The sequence below is a fragment of the Bos indicus x Bos taurus genome, chromosome 9 (genome assembly GCF_003369695.1).
Source record: "Bos indicus x Bos taurus breed Angus x Brahman F1 hybrid chromosome 9, Bos_hybrid_MaternalHap_v2.0, whole genome shotgun sequence".
In the NCBI taxonomy this organism is placed as follows: Eukaryota; Metazoa; Chordata; class Mammalia; order Artiodactyla; family Bovidae; genus Bos; species Bos indicus x Bos taurus.
In genome coordinates this window covers 25,636,399-25,656,024 of record NC_040084.1, presented here as the reverse complement: position 1 = coordinate 25,656,024, position 19,626 = coordinate 25,636,399, and the positions used below count along the sequence as shown (strand labels likewise).

The following is a 19,626-nucleotide window of genomic DNA, read 5'->3' as shown; positions in this document are numbered from 1 at the left end:
AGATTCTTTTGATGCTGTAGAAACTATGCAGGGATCCCTTCTTCAGTGAAGCCTAAAATAGATTCTCTCAGAGTTTCTGAAACTATTGGGCCAAACATAGAAGAAGATTTTTTTAATGTTCTTATTATGCTTATCAATTATGCTTAGAGTTAAAGGAAAAAGTGGGAGACCTCTTAAATAATTTTAATTTTGAAAAATCAAGCATATAGTTTATTTTTTCTTTCTGTAAGTGGGTGAAAAAAATGAGCCAAAACAGATCATCTTTGTTCCTTGTCTGTAAGCTCTGTGGTTATTTTATGTCAGTTAGCTCTGATGGGATTAGGTAACAAATAACAAAATGGGTTTAGTGGTATTTGGAGTTTGTTTCTTAGTCATGATTTGTGGATAACAGGCATAGAAATAATTTTGATTTAGGATCTAATAGTTGATTCTGTGCCTGTTGTAATGACAGCATTCAAATAACTTTTTGTAGATTGTAAACTTTTAGTGATCAGGATTTTTTTTAATTTGAATTAAATATTGAAAGTAAATCCCCTCTTCCTTCTTTCTTTCATCTTTTTCTCTTCCTGTTTCAGTTAGATATTGGTTATTATTTTTCAATTTAGTTGATTAAAATATTTGCCAGCCAGCATGTTACATAATTGCTAAGGTTGTCAGTATTCCCAAAGATAATCATCAGTAATTTCAATCGTTTAAATTTCATTGGTTCTTGATCAATGTTTTACATCTTCAATTTTTAACATCGTATTTCATTCTATTAACTTTATCATTGAGTTTTCCCTCTCTGATTCAGTGTTCTGTGAAAGCAGTGTTCTGCATTTAAGGGTGGGAATTTTCAGCATTCACTACCAAAATAGTTAAAAAAAAATTATAGTTCAAGGGAAAAAGAACTTTTAGGGTTTGATTTATTGGTGGCTTTTAGTTGGGTAAAAGTTGGTCCCAAAGTTAAAGGATTTTTAATGGGGGGAAAAAAAAGAAAAAAAAAAAAAGAACAATTTTAGAAATTTAGTTCTCCCCAGATGATGAAAGCTCTATGTGGCTAATTAGAACCCAGTTTTGTATTTCACATCAGTGAACCAGAAAGTGTTTATTGAATAGCTCCTGTGTGCCCAGCGTTGTGCTGTGTACACTCACTTTCCAATGCTGTGTGATCTTGCAGCCTGACAGTGTTGGGTACGACTGCCACCCTAGCTATTCACAGGGACCCTCAAAAGAAACAGGTGCCCTGAAAATGAGGAAAGGGGTTTCTAGAAACTAGCTAGGGAGGCTCTTTCTCTCCTTGGGATCTTTTGCAATTACAAATACGACATTTCCTATCATATTTGGAAAAATCTAAGGGACTTTTAAAGTAATGGTTAAACATAGAGTCCAAATATTAACCAGATTGTTGGCTTATAATCCACATGTACAAATGTATCCTCAGTCTTAAAGATGCCTTTTAAATTATCTTTCTTATTTATTTAACTTGTCCCTTTTACCAATAATTAATGCAAGGTAAGAGTAATCACAAAGCAAGATGATTTTAGAATTTCATATCTCTGTAAGTCTAAGACTCCATTAATTACAAAGTACACTATTTAAGATTTTAAGGAAAAGTACCACCACAACATAATTTTACATATCCCAATTTCCAAAGTGTGAAACTTTAAAAAAAATTGCATCTTGCATTTGAGGTGATACAATAATAATATATTCAGATGTGATTTTAAAAGTCCATGGCTAGAAATGTACATAGATTAAAACATGGGGGATTTAGCTTTCTTTAAAAATATCAGCAAGAGTCTTAGTCAAATCAAAGAATCTGGATTGACCTTGTAATGGTTTAATGATCTAAAGATAGATGTATTTTTTTAAGCTTTTCATGTTTTTATTGCCCAATGGGACTATTCCTAGTTCTGCATTTTACTGAAGAAAGGAGTTTGACTTCCCCTTGTAATTCTTTTAAGATCTAAGCAATAACCGAGGTTGTGAATATTTTAGCAACTACAACAAAGCATTACAGCACATAGGACATCATAAACGGTGACTATAGCTTGTGTTCTTTGGAGTGAAGGATAAGTCTTTGAACTTGAATGAGATATCTTTAAAAGAAGAAAAGTCCCTTAGCTTCCATAGACAGTCTTGTACAAGAGGCCAGAGGCAGATAGGAAATGGCTTTTCAGGTACCAGGTGGCACTTTCTCCCCCTCTTCTAACTTTAGAAGAACAGACTGGAATGGGGTTGGTTGGTCAGGGAGTCTGGTCCTCTTTTAAGACTGACAGAATCAACAACTCGCTGTAAATCACTAGTCTAGAAACAAATATGTCGTAATACTATTAATACTGTTCCATTTTCTGTGCTAAGCTCCATGTCGAGTGCTTGACATCTGTTACCTCATTGAAGCCTGGTTAAGTGTCCTATAGAGGAGATAGTTTTATTATCGTTACATGTTAGGAATGGAGAAGAGGTTGATTTCCAAGGTCAAACCTAGCAGTTTGAGCTGTGAGTCAGCCCAGGCCTCTCTGATTCTTAAGCCCATACCTTTGACCTCTAGGCAGTAGCTTCTGGCAGAACTTTTGGACTCACTTATTCAGACTAACCAAAAGTTTCAACCTGCCTGAGATCACTTTGAGCTAAAGACAAGAGTAAATTAGCATAAAAATCACTATCATCTCTCCCATTTAGTATATGAAAGGATAAAAAATAATAACTGCACTTTATAATAATGCAACATAAAAGGAAATTATTTTGGCAGTTCCCTGGTTTTAACTTTAAACTGTCAAGCAGTTGAGAGTTAAAGTATTGAACTGCTTATCTTAATCAGTGAAGTTACCCTCTGTAAAAGCTATCAAAAAATATTCTATCATCTCAGTCAAGGTGGCTGACAAAAGTGAGGCAAAATAGTGGCTAGATAGCTGAGAGAATTGAATTTGAAAAAAAATTCCTGTCTTCCATTAGATATAAAAGTTAAGGGATTTTTTTTGAGGGGAAAATGATGGATTATTCTGAATGTTTATGCATTCCAGGTCCATCATGTCATAAAACAACACTCTTCGTTTGGCCTATGAAGACCTGCTCAGTAATCCACTCACTCTAAAAAGTCTTGTTATCAGGAAGGGCTCTTTAACTAACCTAAAATTTTCCACCTGCTGTTAAGCATGCTTTCTATAACTGTTAACAGTTTATATGTGTATAATTTTTCAAAAATCTTATATCCAGAGACATTTTTATATGCCTCTAAATTCTCAGTCTTCTGAGAACTGAATATTCTGTATCCTTGACCTCTGTTGTCATTTTATTAGTCTGTGGGAATGAAGAGATTTATGCATATGAAATGAAATATGCATGTAACAGAATGCCTCATAAGCTTTTTTTTTTTTTTAAGGGACTGAAAGAGGCAAGTTAACTCTAAAGTTTCTTGCCTTAAGCTTGCATTGCAGTCATTTTGTGTTTTCATTGCAGTGAAAACAAAGTCAAATTTTCTCATGCGGAAGAAAAGCTATTTTGCAAAGAAGAATGGCTATTATTCATAATGTTTTACTTGTGTAAGTGGGATGATGAATTTTATATTTCTCACAAATTCCTAAAACAACTGAGTATTTTGAGTTAATCCCGCCTGTTCTGATTATAAGTTGTTGAGCTGAATATTATTTACCACATTATAAAACTAAAACTCTGCCTGCTTTCTATGTCTGTCATTGCTTTTTTTTTTTTTAGCCTTTTTCCTTAAGTGCAGAGAACCAAAGACTTTTTTTTTCCCCAGCAAAACAACATGAACAGAGCTTCATGTAGCTGCTCGTGTAGACTTTCTCCTGGGCCAGCAAAGTCTGTCATCTTCCCATATCCTAGCCAGTCTGTCCCAGCACAGCTGCTTTAAATAGGCTTCCCATGAGACGTGGCCACAGTCAGGAGGGTAAAACACAGAGGTACAGAGACCATATGTCACCATCGTCATAACACATTTCTCAGTCGCAGTCACCAGCCACCTTCCAAACAGGAACTAAGCCAGTCGCTTTTTTGTCTCACAGGCAGCCACTGTCAAATTTATTTTGTTATTTTGACATATTTCTGACAGCCGAAAGATAAGCATAGCATAGTGCAAATGGTGGAGTGTGGTAACGTCAAAACCCACATACAGCCTGGTGACCTCGGATAAGGGTACTGTCATCTCATGAGGATACTATCAAGCTCATCGGGCAAGCGTTGTCTCTGGTGACAACATCCTTTATCGCTACAATGAAGAGGCTTGATGGGACACTGCGTTCCCTTTCAAGGTACAGAACACCCCCCAAAAGATGTCCATGAGTCCACAATTGCTGAGGCATTAAGCAGGCTTAAGGCATATGTGTTACACCAAGAGAGCATACCTAAACACCAAGTACTACCTGACCGTGACTATAGGAGAACAGGTCTCAGCAATAAACCCATGAATAATCTGGCTCATGCTGACCAGGTCTCACAACACAGTCTACCGACTTTGATGTGACCATCAAACCCCAAGTGTGCCCAGCAGCGGGAGCCGCAGACAGAACAACACAGGAGCAATAACTCAGTGTTTAAGTGCCTTTAGTCAGTTCCCAAGACACTGACGTCTGGCAGCCAGCTTTCTTGCTTTGGGTATCAGGAGCTTAAGACAGGAGAATAAACAAAATTCAGTACTGTTTATTTTCAAGATATGACAAGCCAGAGAAGTATAAAAGTTGCTCATTTAATGTCCCCTTTAAATGTATGCGTGCTGCCTGCTATGTTGCTTCAGTTGTGCCCAACGCTCTGTGATCCTACAGACCGCAGCCCGCCAGGCTCCTCTGTCCCTGGGATTCTCCAGGCAAGAATACTGGAGTGGGTTGCCATGCCCTCCTCCAGGAGATCTTCCTGACCCAGGGATTGAACCTGGGTCTCTTACATCTACCTGCATTGGCAGGTGGCTTCTTTACCATAGGGCCACCTGGGAAGTTTAAATGTATAGCATAGGGGTTTAATTCTGTAGGCATATCCCCTATTGATACAGGAAAGACATATTAACATACATGCTAGATGACAGTGCCACTCCACAACACTGTCCAGTTTACCATATGTTTAACTAGTTAAGTCAGGTAAGCAGTTTTAAGATGTGGTAGCTTATTAAAAATGTCGGTACTTAACTCAGATCACTTATACATAACTTGAAATCCATATTTATAAGTCTAGTCAGTTTCTCTCTATTCTACTCAACGTTGGTAAGTCATTGATAAAATCTCACCTCTTCAATGAATAGAATACATCATATAATGACTAAAAGGACAAGTTCTGAGGTCAGATCTTGAGATGTATTGACGGTATGACTTTGGACAAATGAGCGTATCTGTGTCAGCTTTTTCTCATCAGTAAAATAAGATTTAAAAAGCAGCATCTGGGGCTTCCCTGGCAGTCCAGTGGTTAAAACTCGGTAATTCCACTCCAGGGAGTGGCTTCAGTCCCTGGTGGGGAAGCTAAGATCCTGTATGCTGTGTGCAAAGCCCCCCGACCAAGAAAGAAACACCTATCTCACAAGGATTTTCTGAGGATTAAATGAGATAATGTTCAAAAGACCTGGCACATGGTATGCTAATCAATAAACAGTAGTGTTGCTCGTTCAAATTTAGTTTGTTGAAAGTGTCTTAAGATCCAGATTAAGTCTCAGTTGGTCCCATTCACACAACTTTATTCAAATATGTGCCCAGGTAGGCCAGCAAGACCTATTCTCTTTACATTAAATTAGTGGCGTGTACATATTTCTTTTTGAATGTATTTAAGGTGGATAGAATTTCAGACTTAGAAGAACATAATTTAGACCAGTGCTTCATTTACTAGGTGAAAAATACAGAGACTCAGCCAAGTTAGAGAATTTTTCCCACAGTCACGTAACCCAGGTCTCCTGATTTCTAACACATGATCATAAACTAAACCTTTTCTTTCATACCTTTTATATTTTAGGTGCCAAAGGTTTTTATTCTGTTGTGGATGTGCAAAATCGGCCTATTTATTTGTTAAGAAGTACACCTTACATTTCCTGTCTTCAAAAGCAATGGTTTCTAGTTTGATTCAAAACAAATATGATGGAGTCATGTTTCTTTAAAAGAAAAATCTGAAATCTAACATAGCTGAGATTGAAATCATATTACTGTTTTTTAATGAGGGAACTTCCCTGGCAGTTCAGTGGTTAAGACTCCATGCTCCCAATGCGGGGAGCACAGGTTCGATCCCTGGTTGGGTAACTGAGATCTCCCATGCTGCATGGCCTAAAAGTAAATAAATAAATAACATCCTTCACTATAGAAAAACTGATCATGCATAGGTGAGCAGAGTCGTGCCGCCATCTAGCACTTAAGGCAGAATCTGTCATACACAATGATGAAGCTGTCTCACTAGCAACTGGGCAGGGGTTTTGAGCTGCTCGCACCCTCTTTTCTGTGCCTCCCTGTTGCTCTTAGAATGAAGACAAAATCCTTAACCTCAGGCCAGGAGACCATGTAAGATCCGACCCCCGCCCACTTTTTAAACCTCTCCTTACCTCTCTCTGGAGCAGGGCATGGCAACCCACTCCAGTATTCTTGCCTGGAGAATCCCATGGACAGAGGAGCCTGGTGAATTACGGTCCATAGAGTTGAAAAGAGTCAGATGTGACTGGCGCGACTTAGCAAACACACGCCCCCCGATCTCTGCTACTTCTAACTCACCACCCAGCCATCTGCCTTTTTTCCAGCCCTCTTCTCATTGCTCTCCCCTGCTACAAGGTCTTGTACATATTCCTTCTGCTCTGAATGTTCTTTTCTCTCCTTCTTACCTAGGTAAATTATCTTACTTTTTAAACCTTGAGAGATGGATCACTCCTCTAACATCTCCAGTTGGTTCAAAACCATATTGTGGAATGGCTTGAACCACATACTTTTCCTTGACTGAATGTATGAGTTGCGATTTAAATTCGTTACTGTATGATTACTCCACCACTACACTGAAAGCAAACAGTAGTGACTATGTTCCCAGGTAGCACAGTGGTAAAGAAATGCAGGAGATACAAGAGATGCTGGTTCGAACCCTGGATCAGGAAGATCTCCTGGAGAAGGGAATGGTAATCCACTCCACTATTCTTGCCTGGAAAATCCCATGGAGAGAGGAGCCTGGTGGGCTACATACATGGACTCGAAAAGAGTCGGACACAACTAAACAGCTGAGCACAAATATGTTTTGTTCACCATTAAGTTTCCAGGGCCTCTTTGCCCTGTGTCTGGTGCAGAAGAGAAGCTCAAAAAATACGTGTAACAGTGGATGAATGACTGAATACATAAATGCGTGACTGATGGAATGAAGAACAAGGGAATAAATGTCATATGCTAGACCTGCATTCTTGTTGCACTGAGTTTATCTGAATTGTTTTCCCCAAACTTTAATCTGATAGTGCAATATATATGCAGGTAAAATCACACATACTTGATGAAACGAGATGAAAGACGCTAAAAGAAAAAGAACTTTATATTGCTCCTTATGAATACAATAAACTCTAGATTTTGACCAGGTCCAACATTCTCAACTGGTTCCAAATAGGAAAAGGAGTATGTCAAGGCTGTATATTGTCACCGTGCTTATTTAACTTATATGCAGAGTACATCATGAGAAATGCTGGACTGGAAGAAGCACAAGCTGGAATCAAGATTGCCGGGAGAAATATCAATAACCTCAGATATGCAGATAACACCACCCTTAAGGCAGAAAGCGAAGAAGAACTAAAGAGCCTCTTGATGAAAGTGAAAGAGGAGAGTGAAAAAGTTGGCTTTAAAGCTCAACATTCAGAAAACAAAGATCATGGCATCTGGTCCCATCACTTCGTGGCAAATACATGGGGAAACAGTGGAAACAGTGATAGACTTTATCTTCTTGGGCTCCAAAATCACTCCAGATGGTGACTGCAGCCATGAAATTAAAAGACACTTACTGCTTGGAAGGAAAGTTATGATGAACCTAGACAGCATATTAAAAAACAGAGACATTACTTTGCCAACAAAGGTCCATCTAGTCAAGGCTATGGTTTTTCCTGTGGTCATGTATGGATGTGAGAGTTGGACTATAAAGAAAGCTGAGCACCGAAGAATTGATGCTTTTGAACTGTGGTGTTGGAGAAGACTCTTGAGAGTCCCTCGGACTGCAAGGAGATCAAACCAGTCCATCCTAAAGGAAATCAGTCCTGGGTGTTCATTGGAAGGACTGATGTTGAAGCTGAAACTCCAATACTTTGGTCAGCTGATGTGAAGAGCTGACTCATTTGAAAAGACCCTGATGCTGGGAAAGATTGAAGGTGGAAGAAGAAGGGGATGACAGAGGATGAGATGGTTGGATGGCATCACTGACTCAATGGACATGAGTTTGACTAAACTCTGGGAGTTGGTGATGGACAGGGATGCCTGGCATGCTGCAGTCCACAGGGTCGCAAAGAGTCGGACACGACTAAGCAGTTGAACTGAACATTCTCAAAGTAACTATGGGGTGTGTGTGTGTGTGTGTGCGCTAGCTGCTCAGTCATGTCCAACTTTTGTGTCCGACTCTTTTGCGACCTCATGGACTATAGCTACCAGGCTCCTCCCACAATGCAGGCAGATTCTTTACCACCTGAGCCAAGTATGGGTTCAATTCAGTTCAGTTGCTCAGCTGTATCTGACTCTTTGCGACCCCATGAACCGTAGCACGCCAGGTCTCCCTGTCCACCACCCCGGAGTTCACTCAAACTCATGTCCATCAGCTCGGTGATGCCATCCAGCCATCTCATCCTCTGTCATCCCCTTCTCCTCCTGCCCCCAATCCCTCCCAGCATCAGAGTCTTTTCAAATGAGTCAACTCTTCGCATGAGGTGGCCAAAGTACTGGAGTTTCAGCTTTAGCATCATTCCTTCCAAAGAAATCCCAGGGCTGATCTCCTTCAGAATGGACTGGTTGGATCTCCTTGCAGTCCAAGGGACTCTCAAGAGTCTTCTCCAACACCACAGTTCAAAAGCATCAATTCTTCGGCGCTCAGCTTTCTTCGCAGTCCAACTCTCACATCCATACATGACCACAGGAAAAACCATAGCCTTGACTAGACAGTTACTTGGATTAAATGTGTCTGAATGAAACACATGAGTCTAGGGCGCCACCTTGTGGTTTATTTTCACATTTATAATTTTCAATCTTCCCAGAACTTTCTGTTAATACTTGACCAAAAAAACCCATTAAAACTATAGCAGCAGAGAGGAGTGGAATTTTTGGTCAAATAAATAATTGCTTTCATATCATTATCCCAAAGACTTTATTCTAATATTATCATCCATTCCTTTTTATTTTAATTAGATATTGAACTGATAGAAAAAAAGTGTAACATATGTATGTTATAAATAATCAAATAAAAACTAATACTTGTGTACTCACCACCCAGATCAGCACTGCCAGTGCTTAGAAAGACTCCTGTGTGCCTGTGCACCTCTCACTTTATCCTTTCTCTGTTTTCTCCATTAACCAGGCATACCCACTACCTTGTTTTTATGTATAGTTTACCGTCCATGTACCTATCAGTGTGGCTTCCCTGATGGCCCAGATGGTAAAGAGTCTGCTGCAAAGCAGGAGACCTGGGTTCAAACCCTGGGTGGGGAAGATCTCCAGGAAAAGGAAATGGCACCCCCTCTAGTATTTCTGCCTGGGAAATCCCATGGACAGAGGAGCCTGCTGGGCTACAGGCCATGGGGTCAGGAAGAGTCGGACTCAACTGGATGACTAAGCACGCATGTATATACATATCATTAAGCAATAGTTTGCATTTAGCATTTAAAACATCATATGAAATGATATCATTCTGTATTGGATTTGGGTTTGGAATTATACAGTATTTTTCTGCAATTCATCATGTTGATAAGAAAGGCTGTGACTCATTTGTTTTCACTACTCTGTAGTATTTCACTGAATGACTATACCACAATATATCTAGAGGTTGTACTCTTTTTTTTTTTACCTTTTTATTTTCTACTGGAGTATAGCGGTTAACAATGTTGTTAATACAATAAAATTAACAACAATTAATAAAACAAATTATTAATTAACAAAATTAACAATTAACAATTGTTAATAAACAATTAACAAAATTAACACAATTAATAAAATAATAAAATACAGTTTCTGTTGGAGCATAGCCGATTAACAATGTTGTGATAGTTTCAGGTATTTATGCCAAAGGAATTCAGCCATCATATACATGTATCCATTCTCCCCCAAATTCCCCTCTCATCCATGCTGCTGCATAACTAGTTCTTCTACTCTTGATGGATATTTAACTTGCTTCCAGTTTGGGTCTATTATGATGGTGCTACTGTGAACATTCTAGTATGTATCCTCTGGTGCTCACATGAAGATTTCTCCCAGGAGTTTGAATTGCTAGGTATGAGAACCTCCAAATTTACTAGATAATGAATTATTTTTCACCTATTTTATTGCACCAATTTATATTCCTACCACTAGTGTATACACATTTCAGTTCAGCGTCTTTAAAAGCGCTTAATATTGTTAGGTTTTCCTCCAGTTTTTATACTTTATGGGTATAAACTGAATCTCTTTTGTTTTAATTTGCATTTCTTGATGACACAAGAAGTCCATCCTCTTTTCAAATGTTTATTGATGACCCATGTTTCTTCTGAAAAGTGCCAGTTCTGATTTTGTGCCTCATTCTTTAATTTATCCACTCAAGAATCATTTTAATTGCTGCTATGTGCCAAGTACTGTCACTATTTAGAGGATACAAAGATGACTATGATAATCCAAGTCTATGCCCCAACCAGTAATGCTGAAGAAGCTGAAGTTGAACAGTTCTGTGAAGACCTACAAAACCTTCTAGAACTAATAACCAAAAAAGACGTCCTCTTCGTTGTAGGGAACTGGAATGGGAAAGTAGGAAGTCAAGAGATACCTCGAATAACAAGCAAATTTGGCCTCGGAGTACAAAACGAAGCAGGGCAAAGGCTAATAGAGTTTTGCTAAGAGAATGCACTGGTCATAGCAAACACCCTCTTCCAACAACAGAGGAGAAGACTACACATGGACTCTACACACATACCAGATGGTCAATACCGAAATCAGATTGATTATATTCTTTGCAACCAAAGATGGAGAAGCTCAATACAGTCAGCAAAAACAATACCAGAAGCTGACTGTGGCTCAGATCATGAAATCCTTATTGCCAAATTCAGACTTAAGTTGAATAAAGCACGGAAAACCACTAGACCATTCAGATATGACCTAAATCAAATCCCTTAACAATTATACAGTGGAAATGACAAATAGATTCAAGGCATTAGATCTGATAGAGTGCCTGAAGAACTATGGATGAAGGTTTGTGACATTGTACAAGAGGCAGTGATCAAGACCATCCCCAAGAAAAAGAAATGCAAAAAGGCAAAATGGCTGTCTGAGGAGGCCTTACAAATACTTGAGAAAAGAAGAGAAGCTAAAGGCAAAGGAGAAAAGGAAAAATATAAGCATCTGAATGCAGAGTTCCAAAGAATAGCAAGGAGAGATAAGAAAGCCTTCCTCAGTGATCAGTGCAAAAAAATAGAGGAAAACAACACTATGGAAAAGACTAGAGATCTCTTCAAGAAAATTAGAGATACCAAGGTAACATTTCATGCAAAGATGGGCTAGGTAAAGGACAGAAATTGTATGGACCTAACAGAAGCAGAAGATACTAAGAAGAGGTGGCAAGAATACACAGAAGAACTATATAAAAAAGATCTTCACAACCCAGATAACCATGATGGTGTGATCACTCGCCTGGAGCCAGACATCCTTGAATGCAAAGTCAAGTGGGCCTTAGGAAGCATCACTATGAACAAAGCTAGTGGAGGTGATGGAATTCCAGTTGAGCTCTTTCAAATCCTAAAAGATGATGCTGTGAAAGTGTTTCATTCAATATGCCAGCAAATCTGGAAAACTCAGCAGTGGCCACAGGACTGGAAAAGATCAGTTTTCATTCTGATCCCAAAAAAAGGCAATGCCAAAGAATGTTCAAACCACTGCACAATTGCACTCATCTCACATGCTAGCAAAGTAGTGCTCAAAATTCTCCAAGCCAGGCTTCATCAGTATGTGAACCATGAACTTCCAGATATTCAAGCTGGATTTAGAAAAGGCAGAGGAGCCAGAGATCAAATTGCCAACATTTGCTGGATCATGGAAAAAGCAAGAGAGTTCCAGAAAAGCGTCTATTTTTGCTTTATTGACTATGCCAAAGCCTTTGACTGTGTGGATCACAAATCTCTGAAAGAGATGGGAATACCAGACCACCTGACCTGCCTCTTAAGAAATTTGTATACAGGTCAGGAAGCAACAGTTAGAACTGGTCATGGAACAACAGACTGGTTCCAAATAGGAAAAGGAGTACGTCAAGGCTGTATATTGTCACCCTGCTTATTTAACTTCTATGCAGAGTACATCATGAGAAATGCTGGGCTGGAAGAAGCACAAGCTGGAATCAAGATTGCTTGGAGAAATAGTAACCTCAGAGATGCAGATGACACCACCCTTATGGCAGAAGGCGAAGAAGAACTGAAGAGCCTCTTGATGAAAGTGAAAGAGGAGAGTGAAAAAATTGGCTTTAAACTCAAAATTCAGAAAACTAAGATCATGGCATCTGGTCCCATCACTTCATGGCAAATACATGGGGAAACAATGGAAACAGTGACAGACTTTATTTTGGGGGGCTCCAAAATCACTGCAGATGGTGACTGCAGCCATGAAATTAAAAGACACTTGCTCCTTGGAAGAAAATCTATGACCAACCTAGAGAGCATATTACGAAGCAGAGACATTACTTTGTCAACAAAGGTCCATCTAGTCAAAGCTATGGTTTTTCCAGTAGTCATGTATGGATGTGAGAGTTGGACTATAAAGAAAGCTGAGTGCCGAAGTTCAAGAAGTTCAAAAAGCTGATGCTTTTGAACTGTGGTGTTGGAGAAGACTCTTGAGAGTCCCTTGGACAGCAAGGAGATCCAATCAGTCAGTTTTAAAGGAAATCAGTCCTGAATATACATTGGAAGGACTGATGCTGAAGCTGAAACTCCAGTACTTCGGCCACCTGATGCGAAGAAGCGATTCATTGGAAAAGACCCTGATGCTGCTTAAGGTGGAAGGCGGGAGGAAAAGTGGATGACAGAGGATGAGATGGTTGGATGGCATTACCTACTCAATGGACGTGAGTTTGAGTAGGCTCTGGGAGTTGTTGATGGACAGGGAAGCCATGCGTCCTGCAGTTCATGGGGTCGCAAAGAGTCGGACACGACTGAGCAACTGAACTGAACTGATGACATAGAGCCTGTCCTCATGAAGCTCCTGACTTTCTATCACTTCATTGCCTTCAGGGATCTAACTAATTATCAAGACCAAGAAAACAACAATAATTTGAAGCACAATTCTGTGATTATCATTTTAGAAGACAAGTATGTTTTATGAACTCTGACTTCAAGGAATTTACAAAGTCATAACTTACACAGAACAATAGAAAATTATTGGAAGTACTATATATTATTGTTATATATTATAAAAATTGAGAGAATGTAATAAGCAGAAAAAATAATTGATCAAGTGTGTCCATAGTTGAAACAAATTGTTTTTGTTTTATGTAACTAATGTAAAAACATTATTTTATATAGCCTACTAATTAAAGGAGGAAAATGAAAAAATAAAAAGAACCATTTTTATTTAAGTCAATAATAGTGATCTACATGGAGATGTGGCAAAGATTAGTTTTAATTAAATAAAAATTAAACTGAAGAAAAAAGCACTTTCACAAATCAACATGTTTATTCAAAAATTGCAAGTATGCTGTGTTTTCTATTAAACTTATTTCTTGATAAGATTTCCCCAAGTTTTTAGGGAATTTGGTAGCTTCCAGTAAGCAGCTGCTAGAGTTGACTCTAACTAAAGTTGTAATATGTAGAGTTCAATTGTACATTTGAAAGAGAACCTTAAATACTTTCTTTTTCTTTCTATGGAACACCCCCATGAACCACCCTATTTGTAAAGACTGCTCCAAAGAACACTCCATAGTATGACCAGAAAATTGGTTGTCACTAGAGAATCTTAAAGAATACACAACTTAGGCTGGGCAAGTCCAGGTTGGAATCCTGGTTGCCTGACATAATTGTGGACTTTAAGTTACAAACTTTCTAAATTTCCTAAACTACAAACCAAGGATTATTATGAGAATTGATTCTAATATTGTGGATAAAGTGCTTAGTTCAGCATTCAAAACCATAACTTACACATAACTTAATAGCAAATTATTAGACACACTATTGTGTTAAATATGTCATAGAAATTCATAGAAATAATTTAGAAATCATCTGAAAGAACCTAGTAGCGATAGCCATTATTCAGGATGATGCAGTTGAATTCTTTTTCTACTTTCTGCTCTCAGTGAAAATATAAAGGTGTGATTCATAAAAAAACGTATTATAAGGGGTTAGGTTTTAAGTGAAGATCCTGCAACCTACTTGGCTCAACTGATCAGTTAATTCATTCATTTACCACCAACCATATGTCAGGCACTGTACTAGATGCTGTTGGAAGTCCCCCAGCCCTGCCCCCACACCCTTGGTTACTTTCAGACATCCTTATAATTTTAGAATTTGTCAGCCTGAGCCAAGGTCCATCTTTGGGTGAATGATGATTATTTAAAGAAAGCAATTTGACAGAAATACATCTTTTGGTATACAGCAAATAACCCTTGCTATGTTTTGTGCACATTAACTAATTTCTATTCCTTTACCCTTAAGAAACCTCTTCATATGTGGAGTATTTCTGCAGACAGTCCTTCAGCTTTTCCCCACTCTTCAAAAAGCAAGAAATGGAGTAAACCATCTCTGCAAAGCAGCAACATTGTGCTCTGTGTAGGTTGTGTGTTTTTTATTTTTTAATTGGTGGAAAATTGCTTTACAATGTTGTGTTGATTTCTGGCATATGACAGTGTGAATCAGTCATAATTATATATGTATCCCCTTCCTCCTGAGCCTCCCTTCCCTCCCTACATCCCATCCCTCAAGTTCATCACACAGCACCAAGCATGCTCCTTGTATTAATACGGCAACTTTCCACTATTTTACACCTGGCAGTATATATATGTCGATGCTACTTTCTCAGTTCTCGCCACCCTCACTTTCCCCTGCTGTGTCCACAAGTCTTTTCTCTACTAGGTTCATCAGTATCATTTTTCCAGATCCATATATATGTGTTAATATCCGATACTTCTTTTACTCTTTCTGACTTACTTCACTCTGTATACGAGGCTTCAGGTTCATCCACCTCACTACAACTGACTGACATTTTTTCCTTTTTATGGCTGAGTAATATCCCATTGTATATAAGTACTGCATCTTCTTTATCCATTCATCTGTCACTGAACATCTAGGCTGCTTCCGTATCCTGGCTATTGTAAATATGTGATATTTTTGTGTCTAAATCACAATATCATGTATAAAAACTGACAAAAATAGCAATAAAATAGATAAAATGCAATTAAAATGATTCTAACCATAATCAAAGAAAATAAAATTCCATTAAAAAATAAACCAAGCAAGAGAAATGTGCTGTTGCTATCAGTGACTACCCTACAATCTCCAGGGTCTTTCTTCTTTGACTTCCTTGATCCTAACTTATCCTGACTCTGCTCCTTCAGAGTTTCCTCTTTATTCTCCCCAAGTTAGTCCTGCAAACCTCAGCTCTTCTTTTTTGCTGCATTCAGTCTCTTGGTGTGCATCTCCATTCTTGAGTATTCCGTTCTCACTTCAAAGCTGAGTCTACTCTGAATCTATCATTAGTCAAAAAAATGTCAACCTACGTTCAGGACAGCTTCACTTGAAGACTTCTCTTTAGTCCAAACCCAAAGGCAACATGACTTCCTGCTGTGCCTCGATCCGAAGCAGCACCCTTTCATAGGCCATATCAAAACCTCAGTCACTTTCTCCTTTGATTCCTACTCAACTGTGTTAGACACAGTTACTGCCCTTTCTTATCTATGCCTAGATCAGTGACTGACAGGGAGTGAAAATTTCGTAAGTGCTTGCTAAACCAATGAATGAATGGATGACAACAACTCTGTGAAGTGTGCATGGGAGCTAGTAGCAACTCCATTGTGCAGGTAAAGATCCAGAGGCTCAGAGAAGCTGAGTCACTCTCCCAAGGTAGAGTGAGTGAGTGAGTGAAGTCGCTCAGTCGTGTCCAACTCTTTGCAACCCCATGGGCTGTAGCCCACCAGGTTCCTCCGTCCATGGAATTTTCCAGACAAGAATACTTGAGTGGGTTGCCATTTCCTTTTCCAGGGGATCTTCCCAACCCAGGGATCGAACCTGGGGATCCTTCATTGGAGGCAGATGCTTTACCATCTGAGCCACCAGGGAATAATCAAGATAACTCAGCTGCTATTGACAGACAAGATTAATTCAGTCTCTGGCTCCTGAACAGGAGTGCTTTCTGTGCTTTCCTAAGACCTCTCTGTCTTCTTGGTATTTGCTCTTCTGTGACATCTAGTTGTTGATAGGTTTGCTGTCTCTTTCTAACACTAGTTCAGACCTTCAGCATGTATTGCATGTGTGTGCTAGTGGCTTCAGTCGTGTCCGACTTTTTGCGACCCTATGGACTGTAGCCCACCAGGTTCCTCTGTCCTTGGGATTCTCCAGGCAAGAATAATGGAGTGGATTGCCCTGCCCTTCTCCAAAGGATCTTCCCAACCCAGGGATCGCACTTGTGTCTCTTAGTTTCCACATTGCCAGGCAGGTTCTTTACGACTTGTGTCACCTGGAAAGCCCCATTTAAAGCTATGGCCTCCTAAATAGACTTACTTCCTGTGGTCTGGCTTCCATTGATCTATGCAGCACCCAAAAGCCATGTCTTACCACGGGTCTTTGCTTAATTTCCTTGATAATTCTCCTTGACATTTCCAACCTTTCTGCAATATCCTATTCTCTTCATTGCTACTTCCTTCTTAAATTTCTTTGATCTGCTTATAAACTCTCTTACTGCCCCTTTGGTGTTTCCTTCATAGTATTCTACTTCTTCCCATTCTCCTATAATATATTTTCACTTGGTTCATTCCTTGGTTTTCTGTCCTTTTTATAGATTCTCTTTTTGAAAGAGAGCCCACATCTTGTCAAACTTCTAAGCTAATAGCTCCAAAATCCCTTACCTTCCTAAGTGCCTTCCTGTTTTTCCAACCACCATTTAGCTGTGCTGCCTCTATTGGGATCAAAGTGGACTTACTTCTCTTCTGAGTCTGTTTCCCCACCTCAACCTCCTAATCACATTTCAGGCCACTCCAACTTTACTAACCACACAGAACACAACTTCCAGAGCCATTACTGCTTCCTCCCTATTATTCTTAAGCTTTTCTGTCCTGTCGAATACCTAGGCTTGTTGCATTCCCTTTGTGACTCTGTAGCTTGTCTTCAACCCACTCCAGTACTCTTGCCTGGAAACTCCCATGGGCGGAGGAGCCTGGTAGGCTGCAGTCCATGGGGTCGCTAAGAGTCGGGCACGACTGAGCGACTTCACTTTCACTTTTCCCTTTCATGCATTGGAGAAGGAAATGGCAACCCACTCCAGTGTTCTTGCCTGGAGAATCCCTGGGATCAGGGAACCTGGTGGGCTGCCGTCTATGGGGTCGCACAGAGTCGGACACGACTGAAGCGACATAGCAGCAGCAGCAGCTTGTCTTCAGGTCCTCCATAATGTGGTTACACTAACCTGCCTGACCTGGACCTGCACTGTTCCCTGGCACAGGTGCCCTTCTATGGCCAGCCTGGTGCAGCCACCCTTGGTGTAGATGCCAGGCTTTGGAGCTCCTAAGGTTAAACGCTCCCTTTCTCAGGCTTTCCAGATCCTCTAGGTTATTTGGTTAACCAGTGTTCAGTTCTATTTTCATTCTTGTATCCACTTCCTTCTCCCTTTCCTCACCACGTACTTCAATTATTTGAAGTACCTTTGTTGTCGTTTAGTCACTAAGCCCTGTCCCACTCTTTTGTGACCCCATGGACTGTAGGCCGCCAGGCTCCTCTATCCATGAGATTTCCCAGGCAAGAATACTGGAGTGGGTTGCCATTTCCTTGTCCAGGCGATCTTCCCTGCCCAGGGGTGGAACCTGTGTCTTCTGCATTGGAAGCTGGATTCTTTACCACTGAGCCACACCACACAGCAAACTGTTGAGAAACGGTGCCTTTGTTGTTGTTGTTGTTAATGTCAACAATAATAACAAATATATTTGTGTCTTAAATCCTTCATGAAACACTCCTTAAACCCTTCTGCTTTTTCCAACCCCTGGGCCAAACATTTTCATCTTCCAAACCAGTCTCAGCACAGATTAAAGGTAAGTAAGACAAAGCTATGAAACTCCAGTACTTTGGCCACCTCATGCGAAGAGTTGACTCATTGGAAAAGACTCTGATGCTGGGAGGGATTGGGGGCAGGAGGAGAAGGGGACGACAGAGGCTGAGATGGCTGGATGGCATCCCTGACTCGATGGACGCGAGTTTGGGTAACCTCCTGGAGTTGGTGATGGACAGGGAGGCCTGGCCTGCTGCGATTCATGGGGTCGCAAAGAGTCAGACACGACTGAGCGACTGAACTGAACTGGACTGAAGACAAAGCCATAGGAGCTGTAATCAAGCTCTTAGTTTATTTCTATGCTACTGTGAAATTTCAGGCTTAACATGAAATGGTTAAAAAAAAAAACAAAACAGTAGCTTAAAAAATAGCAAAGGTTAGAATGATTTTGAAATTTCTAGATTAAAAAAATGTAATGTCTATATATTAATAGCACCATTTTATCTTCTTTTTGATGCCAGCGTTTCCATATTTTCTTTTGTGGAACCCCAAGAGTCTTTCTTTGTCTATATGATAAATCTATAGGGAACTGACACACTGGAGGCAAGAAATTTGTCATATTTGTGTGAATGTCTTTGAGAAAAGTTAAAATAAAACAGGTAAAATAATTAACCATAATGGTTAGGTAGAAGAGTGGTAAGAGGAAATATAAAACAATTACTTGGTAATTAACCAACAACATCCCTCAAAAAAGATCTTAAAGGAGAACAGGATAAGAACAGTTCAACTATATGCAATCTACAAAACACATAATCCAAATATATGAAACGTGACTCTTAGTATGATGTATAATAGAGAGAATCCCTCCTAAAATTATTTTCATCCTCTTCTTAGTCAAAGGAAACTCCAAATGAACAAGGCTCAATAAATTAATGTTTGTATACACATCCAAATTATCTTCCAAAGCTGGAAAATGCAATTTTATAAGTGGCTTAAGTTGTCTTTAGAGTATTTTAGAATCAGAGATCACTTTGTTGTTTGATTGCAATTATCTGTTAAAAGGTATGGTGTATTTTAAGTCTTAGGTTTAGTAATATTAAAAAAGAAACGGATTGAATTTTTATAGTGGAAAAAAAGTCGGTAACAACTATAGTGGGAGAGAAATCAGTAACTCGAAACAGCAATAACGGGGAGAAAAAAAAAAATTCAGTAACTCGACTGCAAGTAAGAAAACACACATTTCCCTGACCGGGAATCGAACCCGGGCCGCGGCGGTGAGAGCGCCGAATCCTAACCACTAGACCACCAGGGA

At 39.5% G+C, this 19,626-nt stretch overlaps 1 non-coding gene across 1 annotated transcript; it reads right to left on the bottom strand.

The window, feature by feature from the left end:
• Positions 1 to 19,554: 19,554 nt before the first annotated feature.
• TRNAE-CUC lies at positions 19,555 to 19,626 on the bottom strand. The gene has a single exon. It is a non-coding gene; the product is annotated as a tRNA-Glu (tRNA).